At 33.3% G+C, this 10,000-nt stretch overlaps 1 protein-coding gene across 4 annotated transcripts in view; it reads right to left on the reverse strand.

Moving 5' to 3' along the window:
* The window catches only part of LOC137644919 (DNA ligase 1-like), a 385,424-nt gene that overhangs the window by 364,807 nt on the left and 10,617 nt on the right, over nt 1-10,000 (reverse strand). For 2 of the 4 annotated variants that reach the window (XM_068377793.1, XM_068377795.1), the window contains exon 1: nt 639-1,051. The exons of the other annotated variants lie outside the window; for them this stretch is intronic. The gene's annotated coding sequence lies outside the window, so the exon portion shown is untranslated. Of the gene's footprint in view, nt 1-638; nt 1,052-10,000 lie in introns of those variants that run through there. 4 annotated transcript variants of the gene reach the window in all.

Genomic DNA, 10,000 nt, shown 5'->3' on the forward strand with positions numbered 1-10,000 from the left:
TATATATATATATATATATATATATATATATATATGCATGCTTAACATGTGAGTGTTTTTTTTTTTTTGTATTTTCTTACCTTTCTGCTAGGTTTGTTTTCCTATCATTATTTTATTATTTTGTATTGCCTGATCATACTACAAATAGTGTCCATTTGGAATAGAATTTGTCCATGAAACTTTATGTATTCTCTTTTGTATCATAAATCAGTTGTTTTACGTATAAATTTGGCGCCAGCTTAGAATCTATAAAACTGTAAAGTTATTAAAAATAATCAATCTCCTTCATTTTTGGATTTTGCTCGGTCAATTAACAAAGTCATTTATAAGTAAATATTTATTCACACAAAAAGTTAACTTAACAGAAATACTAATACATACTCATTTAGAGGGGTTGAAGTGTTTCTACATTTTTCGGGTATGCAAAGATGCATGCAATGTATACATTTTGTCCTGATATACGTGGTTGATATAAATTAGGAAGATTGTTGCATGCATATATACTGGTGTGCCTATTATGATCACATTAACTGAGGAATCAATATTTCTCTAGTTTTCTGTTAAGATAAATATGCTAATATGGGTTTGGATGATATATCTCGAGACAGCATTAAAGGGTGTTTTGTGTTATTACTTACGTGTAAGATATATAGGTGAATTAACTGGTATTTTCTGTGGATGACTTAGAAACGCCTGGTTGTTTCAATCTAGTATCTTTTGTAATTGAAAATTTGATAGCTTTTAGCATAGAGGTTGTTTATAATTACCATAGATGTATTTTAATCGTTAAACTTACTTAACAGTTCATAGTATGCAATATTATCCATTGTTATTATATATATAGTTATCGAAATATGAAATGTTGACACTAATCGCGAAAAGAATGGAGTTTATTTTATAGAGTAAATTGACGGAAATTTAAGAATTTTAGTATTTAAAGTCCTTTTTCTTCATTTGAACTAAATTAAATAGCAACTAAACTTTACGACCAAAAAGCAAGTGATAACCGCAAGAGATTATCGTCTCTCGCTCGCGGAATGGCCCGACTTCACCAACCAGTGAGCGCTAACTGAAACACATTGAACGGGTCCACTGTCCTCTACCCACCTTTTCCGTCACACTCTTCAACGCGTACGCGCACCACCACAAATTTTCCCGACGTGGCTTCTATGTTTGACCTTTTTACCCCTTTCTCCTTACGATTTTGGGACATTACTTATTGAAGCATTTTATCACTGCCAGTTTCATGTTGAATTTCCTTTAATCAGTTTCTAGATCAGGTACAAATAACTTTAGATTGCTCTGAGTTCTTTTATTTAATTAATGTTATTTCTAGATTTGCTATGCTACAATTACTTTTTTTAGGCAACCTACATAACTACGTGGTCCTTTTTAGCCAAAGGATACCTGTCTAACTCAGACTTCGTTTGTCATCCTTTCATATAAGCATGGAAGTATTGATGCTAGTTATGGTAATCATTATACAAGCTTCAACGGCTGTCAAGGAAAAAAAATGCTACAAGCCTAAAAACTGAAATAGGTAAATCAACTTAATGTAGTGAAAAGACAGCTACAAAGAATAAAACATATAATAGAATATGATATCGAAGTATACATGATATAACCCTTTCAATCATCAAGGGAGATTAGCGTAAGGTGCTCAAAAACAAGAGATAGTAGTCGTATGTAGGTTAAAATTTTGAAGTTTCAAGAATTCAAATACCTAGCTAAGCAGGTCAGTCCATAATTTGGTTTCCTATGGAACGAAAAATATAGAAACATGTATGGCGTTTTACCATACGAAAGCAAAGGCAAGAGTATGAAAATGCACCATTTAATATTTGATACAATGTGAAGGATAGGTGTGTGTCTAGGGGTACTTTTATGAAAAGGATAATCAGAATTATGGAGGACTTAATATAGCAAGCACAATAAGCTAGTCGAATGATTGTGAAGGAGATTCATGCTAACATCTGAAGCAATAAAATTAACGCATGTTTTTTATCGAAAATATTGAAAGAACATTGATATTTCAAATGCCAAAATAAAGAAATACTACAATTTCTCTCGGACAGGTAGGTTTTGAAAGACTTTCTTAATAGATGAAAATTTACCGAAATTTAAATAGATGTAGACTATACCATTTTCTTCCAAAGTATATACGCAGTCAATAATGACTCTTACATTTTATTTGCACTTTATGGAGCTGCAGAAATATTGTCTGAGAGAACAGATGTCGGAAAATCCATTGACATAGTCATTTTAATAAACTTTTTAACTTTAATCCTGATAGCCTGTGCCATGAAAAAATGTGAGTAGAATTTATAGTATGATATCAAAACAACAAAAAATCTCAGCAAGCGTACGGGATTTATGCAGAGAGAGTAGCATCACCTGCATAAACTTAAACAAACCCCATAAATGTACATTTTATAAGCATTAATGAATAATAAAAGATACTATACTTAGCCACACTTTACGCATCTGTTGTAATTATAGTGCAAACCAAAAACTAATCATTGCAATACATTAGTTGGAAATTCACTAATATTACTTAGAACTGATTAGGCTCATGATCATCACTGTCAAAATCACTTTTATTATTATTATTATTATTATTATTATTATTATTATTATTATTATTATTATTATTATTATTATTATTATAAATAATGAATCATGCGCATCGCAAGCACCGAGCCTGTTGGCCAGTAAACATAGAGAATCCTTGGACAATATGGTTGCTATCGAAGCTTGATGGTATTTCACATTAAGCTAATGGTGCAACACCAACTGTTCATTATATCTCGAGACAACTTTGAGCTAAGAAATCAATATTCACCAATTCTGCATGGGCTGTTTAATTGCAAAACCCCGTTTCTTGATAATAACAAGGTGCTCTAAAACGAACAAACGAACATCGTCAATTCCAAAGAAAAGTGCAATTTGAGTCTACAGCTTCATAAGCATCAGAGTTAAGAAAAATATTCTTAATTCCAATGTATATAAAAGCTAACTTAATCAGTTTAGATTCATGAAAGGAGATATGAGACATTGTGAGTTTCTCATCACTGATTTGTGTCAGACTCCTTAACCAGATAGATGGCATTTTCGTGTGATCATTAACTGACACAGTTCTCTAGTTCAGGCCAGAGAAGCACTATTAAGTCAGCGAAAAACATACAGATATAAGAATAGCACTGAAATGGTTTCTTTTAATTCAACACTATACATTTACGTATGAACCAAGAACTCTCATCTAAGTTCTTTGTTGGCTTTTACCATTAAATGTAAAATCCTATCTATATCTATTCTAGACTAGCGTTTATTAAATAAGCATTTACACAGTCATCATTGACCCATACCTTGTCTTTGATACAATAATTCAATAACGAAGAGTGAACTCCTATTGATTGTTCGTAGTTCGTACTTGACTTGCATGTAAAGGGACAATGCTTTACACTTTTTTTTTTATACAACTCTTGCACAATTCTTACTGATTTAGATGTGAAAGACCACTCAAAGTACCAGTCCGTCTGCTCAAGATTTTATAAGTATTTTATAAAATAATTCCACATACTCGACGGTTTAAGTTACTAGTCTCAGCGAGATGACTAAAAATGTACGATAGGTATAGGAAGTGTTCTGTTTTTCATTATATTATGTATTTTCCACTCGCGTTTTTTGGCACCAAACTGATAAACAAAGGGTGCTTATTTCGTAGTACCTGTAAAAACATAGCTCGGTTCCAACATGGAAAACAATATTAATAAGCTAAAGTTCGCAGGTGATATCAACTCTGTCTTACATTAACACCCTTTTAATATGGTGGCCTTCGTAAAGCTACGCTTCTATTTATGATACAGTATCCATTAATAAAGACTGATGAAGTAATTTGATGTATGCTAATGCACACGTATGTAGGCATCGTAACGAAATTCTGAAAATTAGTTCTTTTTATCTTTTGGCAGCAGTTATCAGTTCAAAAACGCTAGTAATTAAACTTAAGCTTTAATATAATCATGAAGGTAGAATTTATGTATGGACGATCAAAAGATCATAACACTGTAAAAGTAATTTTCCCTGGATGTAACAAAGATGTGACAAGATGTGATAAAGGCCACAAAAACCCCAACAAAGTGTATAAGTTTTTACCATTGTCCTTACAGGATTACAGGTTGCTTTGTACGTAATACACTCTATCCAAAATTTACCTCTGCATAACATTAAAGGTCATTATAATATATTACGTCGAAGTGATTGAGGAGCCATCATAGTAAATCTCACCAATATCTTAATTCTGTAATCTGTAAAGCTTTTTTTTTTTTTTTAATCCCACATATAATGTTTAATGCGTTGTTACATTCCATCTTTGGTTTGTCATTATTATCAACAACATCTAACTATTTCAATTTAAGTTCTAGTTTTAAACGTACGACAAGAAGACGCTCCAAAAGTATGTTATTTTTATCAAATGTTTTTATTTCGTATTCATGCAATAATATGTATACTTGGTATGTATTTCACTAGCTCAATCGCTATTAAAAACTGAAATTAGTTCCTCTTCAATATATACGTTATGGTTTTGCTTCTTTAATTACCTAACCTTTAAAGACACAAATAGAAAGAATACCAGAATAAACATCCATAAATGAGGAGAAAAAGCATTTGATTCCACTTTCCTGTCAGTGTTTTTATTTTCCTATCCTATTTTTTTTTCGTTCTCTTCTATTTGGAATGTTTTTACAAAACGCACTAAAATGCATGAAAAATAATCTTAATGGATTTAAGAATTCCCGGAAATGTTTTGAAAACTATAAAGCAAAAATAAAAGGAAGTCGAGAAGCACGTCTGATCTTTTCTGTTATGCTGTCAAGAGTTAATTTTACAGTTTTTAATTTTTTTCTGCAATACTAAAAAAGCACTAATAACTGCAAGTGAACGGTACTATCATGTGACCATGATTGATTTTAAATGATCTAGCGTCAGGCCACATGTGAGCAGCACCAGCAGAAGTAGGAAACGAAAAGAAGAACAGTTACAGCAGCTTACACTGTTACACATGTTAGGCAGAAATATTTCTAATGGCCGTGAGAAATGTCATAAATCAGTATTTTTTTTTTTTTTAAGAATTCTATTATCAGCAAATAAGTGTAAGATATAATTTCCTCCTTCTACCTGCTTACTAAAATTTCTTATCACATCTTTTTTAAAGTATTAAGTAAGAGAACTACAATAAATTGTTCTATGTTCTGATGTATAACCAAAGCTGTCAACTTGCATAATGATTGTATGAGTTTTTTTGTCTAAAATGAAATTTTGACACAAAGTAAAGTTTAACTCAAGAACGAAACGTGTAGAAAGCAATGGATTTTTGTTTTCTTTTAGGAAAAAAAAATAATTTTAATCTGGTGAAGGAATGAAATAGAATCTACCGGAGGAAAGTGCTTAAAAAAATATTCCGATTTCTATATCCGGCTTTAAATATGCCAATAAATTTATATCATACACGACTTAGTCTTTCGGAGATACTTTCAAGCTGTTTTCCACTACGTCTTTATGTAATTCACAATCTACATTAATATAATACTCATGACATCTAATTTAGATTTTGTAAGGAATGTCATTGATTACGTACTGGATGAACACAGGGCCTTTGAAACTTCAATACGTTTTGTATACAGCTTTCGAGTCTCAGCGTGGCATAGTGCCATTGGACAAATATTTACCATAGTAGGCCTACGCTAAACGGCTTCCAGAAAACAAACAGCGAAGGAGTACTTACGTTACCTAGTAATAGCCTACAGTTCTAAGGAAACCTATTTTTAGGCGGTTGTAGAAAATTTATAGTTGTATCTATTCAGTCCAACACAAGAATATATCGATTTTAGCCTAAACGATCTGTGTAAGTGTTTCATTATGCAGTGGGTAATTTTGTCTAGAGAGAGAGAGAGAGAGAGAGAGAGAGAGAGAGAGAGAGAGAGAGAGAGAGAGAGAGAGAGAGAGAGAGAGAGAGAGAGAGAGAGAGTTTTCCCATTAGTTTTTTTTTTTTTTTGGTAATTATAGGAACTATTGCATATAGGGGTAAGGTTTTAAATGAGTTAGGGAATAATGTGTAACTCTATCGCACTGTATGTACTTTAGTGTAAAAACAACGCAGCTTACAAGCCTATCGTTTATCATGAGTGGCTAATATAAGAAGTTTTCCATTCCAGTGTTTCAGAACATAACAGACAGAAAAATTAGTTAACGATACGATACACTGCACCATTTGAACAATTTACTTCAAGATAAAGAGATGTCTAATAAAGTAAATTTATTAATTATAGCCTATGTCACTTACACCCTCGAGAAATCGTTTATACCGAGTAATTGTGGCAACATTCAAACTTCAGATTTCTTGTTTTGTTCAGTTACTGTTAATAGCCTATATTCGAAAATAATACTTAAAAACGAGGAAATTCTGGTGAAATGCGTATGTATATTTCATGCTAAAACGATTATTGGATCACCTAAATTTTCAATTCTCATTTTTTCTGGGCAGTTAATATTGAGGATACATTTGACATAAAATAATGAATGGAAATTAATCAGCAGAAAAAAAAATTCTCATGCCACTCAATGTTTTAATGGTTAAAATTCAATACGAATAGAAAATCCTTGGTGAAAAGAAACATTCAAGTCCTATTGTTGTCATAACAATCTTTACTCACTTTTCACTTGGGCGTTTCCATATTACTTCACACTGAACTTAGTTCATTCACTTTGCAGGTAGAACAAATCTTTGTATTTTTATATTCCCAGATTGTATAAAAAAGACAAACAAAACAACAAGAAACGTTTATGATGCTCATTCCATCACATAAAACCTCCACACCCGTTTTAGTCAAGTACATAAGACGGTGTACAGTATCTCTCTCTCTCTCTCTCTCTCTCTCTCTCTCTCTCTCTCTCTCTCTCTCTCTCTCTCTCTCTCTAACTGTGTATAGGAAAAACAGTTATTATAAATACCGAGGCGATATCCAAGGTTCGAAACAGCAAACAAAAATGAATCACAACCCCAGCGACAAATTTGGGAATGTTTACAGAGCAACATCATTTCATTTTCCACATCCAATGTTTTCCCCTTGGAGGAGGTTTCGAATCGATGCGTACCATGATATCAACTTTTATCATTTCTCAACCTATATTTTCTCTTTTAACAGAGTCTAGACAGATGTACCCGTTACTTCAGTATATTCAAAATAATTCAAAACCATTCGCATTATTGCATTCTTTTTATTAACATAAAACATTTTACCCATTTCTTAGTATCCTATTGGATGGTATCATCTTTTCTGCTCGGGAAATCATTATTATATTTATGTTTCTTCTAAATGCTATCTTTACGGAATGATTATATTAGCATAAAATTTCACTGCAATGAAATATATAAATTCGTTGGTGATGAATAAATGCACATGTAAATATGGTAAGGTAACTTCAGTCCTATTTGATATTATCAGTTAAAAATCCTTGTAAACAAATGAAAATAATAACCCATACGCGTAAAAATTATCAATTCACAAACTATTGCAAAACAAATGGTCTTAATTATATATATATATATATATATATATATATATATATATATATATATATATATATATATATATATATATATACATACATATATATATATATATATATATATATATATATATATATATATATATATATATATATATATATATATATATATATATATATATATACAGTGAGAGAGAGAGAGAGAGAGAGAGAGAGAGAGAGAGAGAGAGAGAGAGAGAGAGAGAGAGAGAGAGAGAGATATATATATATATATATATATATATATATATATATATATATATATATATATATATATATATATATATATATATGATAAATTTTGCACATTTAGACGTGTTTTTCATATTCAAATACGCCATATATATTTTTGATACATTAATGTCTGGATTCTCTTAACGACCTGGGGATCAGAGCCCCAGGCGAAATCACACAAAAACAAGAGGTTGTGACCGGCCGGGAATCGAACCCTGGTCCGGCAAAGCTTGTATAGTCAGTGACTAAACCACTTCGTGGCCAAGTGGTTTAGTCACTGTCTATACAAGCTTGCCGGACCAGGTGTTCGATTCCCAGCTGGTCACAAGCTCTTGTCTTTATTTGATTTTGCCTGGGGCTCTGATCCCGAAGTCGTTGAGAGAATCCAGACATTAATGTATACAAAATATATATGGCTTATTTGAATATATATATATATATATATATATATATATATATATATATATATATATATATATATATATATATATATATATATATATATATATATATGGATACATACATATATACATACATACATACATACATATATACATACATACATACGTACATACATACATTGAAAACAGAAAAGAGTTTAATAGCGAGTACACCATCTTTCCTAGAAAAAGTTTTAAAAAATTTACATACACATACATATACCAAAGGCACTTCCCCCAATTTTGGGGGGTAGCCGACAACAACAAGAAACAAATCAAAAAAGGGGACCTCTACTCTCTACGTTCCTCCAGCCTAACCAGGAACTCAGCCGAGTTCAGCTGGTACTGCTAGGGTGCCACAGCCCAACCTCCCACATTTCCACCACAGATGAAGCTTCATACTGCTGAGTCCCCTACTGCTGCTACCTCCGCGGTCATCTAAGGCACCGGAGGAAGCAGCAGGGCCTACCGGAACTGCGTCACAATCGCTCGCCATTCATTCCTATTTCTAGCACGCTCTCTTGCCTCTCTCACATCTATCCTCCTATCACCAGAGCTTTCTTCACACCATCCATCCACCCAAACCTTGGCCTTCCTCTTGTACTTCTCCCATCAACTCTTGCATTCATCACCTTCTTTAGCAGACAGCCATTTTCCATTGTCTCAACATAGCCATACCACCTCAACACATTCATATCCACTCTAGCCGCTAACTCATTTCTTACACCCGTTCTCACCTTCACCACTTCGTTCCTAACCCTATCTACTCGAGATACACCAGCCATACTCCTCAGACACTTCATCTCAAACACATTCAATTTCTGTCTCTCCATCACTTTCATTCCCCACAACTCCGATCCATACATCACAGTTGGTACAATCACTTTCTCATATAGAACTCTCTTTACATTCATGCCCAACCCTCTATTTTTTACTACTCCCTTAACTGCCCCCAACACTTTGCAACCTTCATTCACTCTCTGACGTACATCTGCTTATACTCCACCATTTGCTGCAACAACAGACCCCAAGTACTTAAACTGATCCACTTCCTCAAGTAACTCTCCATTCAACATGACATTCAACCTTGCACCACCTTCCCTTCTCGTACATCTCATAACCTTACTCTTACCCACATTAACTCTCAACTTCCTTCTCTCACACACCCTTCCAAATTCTGTCACTAGTCGGTCAAGCTTCTCTTCTGTGTCTGCTACCAGTACAGTATCATCCGCAAACAACAACTGATTTACCTCCCATTCATGATCATTCTCGCCTACAAGTTTTAATCCTCGTCCAAGCACTCGAGCATTCACCTCTCTCACCACTCCATCAACATACAAGTTAAACAACCACGGCGACATCACATATCCCTGTCTCAGCCCCACTCTCACCGGAAACCAATCGCTCACTTCATTTCCTATTCTAACACATGCTTTACTACCTTTGTAGAAACTTTTCACTGCTTGCAACAACCTTCCACCAACTCCATATAACCTCATCACATTCCACATTGCTTCCCTATCAACTCTATCATATGCTTTCTCCAGATCCATAAACGCAACATACACCTCCTTACCTTTTGCTAAATATTTCTCACATATCTGCCTAACTGCAAAAATCTGATTCATACAACCCCTACCTCTTCTAAAACCACCCTGTACTTCCAAGATTGCATTCTCTGTTTTATCCTTAATCCTATTAATCAGTACTCTACC

This window comes from Palaemon carinicauda, chromosome 8 (assembly GCF_036898095.1).
Source record: "Palaemon carinicauda isolate YSFRI2023 chromosome 8, ASM3689809v2, whole genome shotgun sequence".
Lineage (NCBI taxonomy): Eukaryota > Metazoa > Arthropoda > Malacostraca > Decapoda > Palaemonidae > Palaemon > Palaemon carinicauda.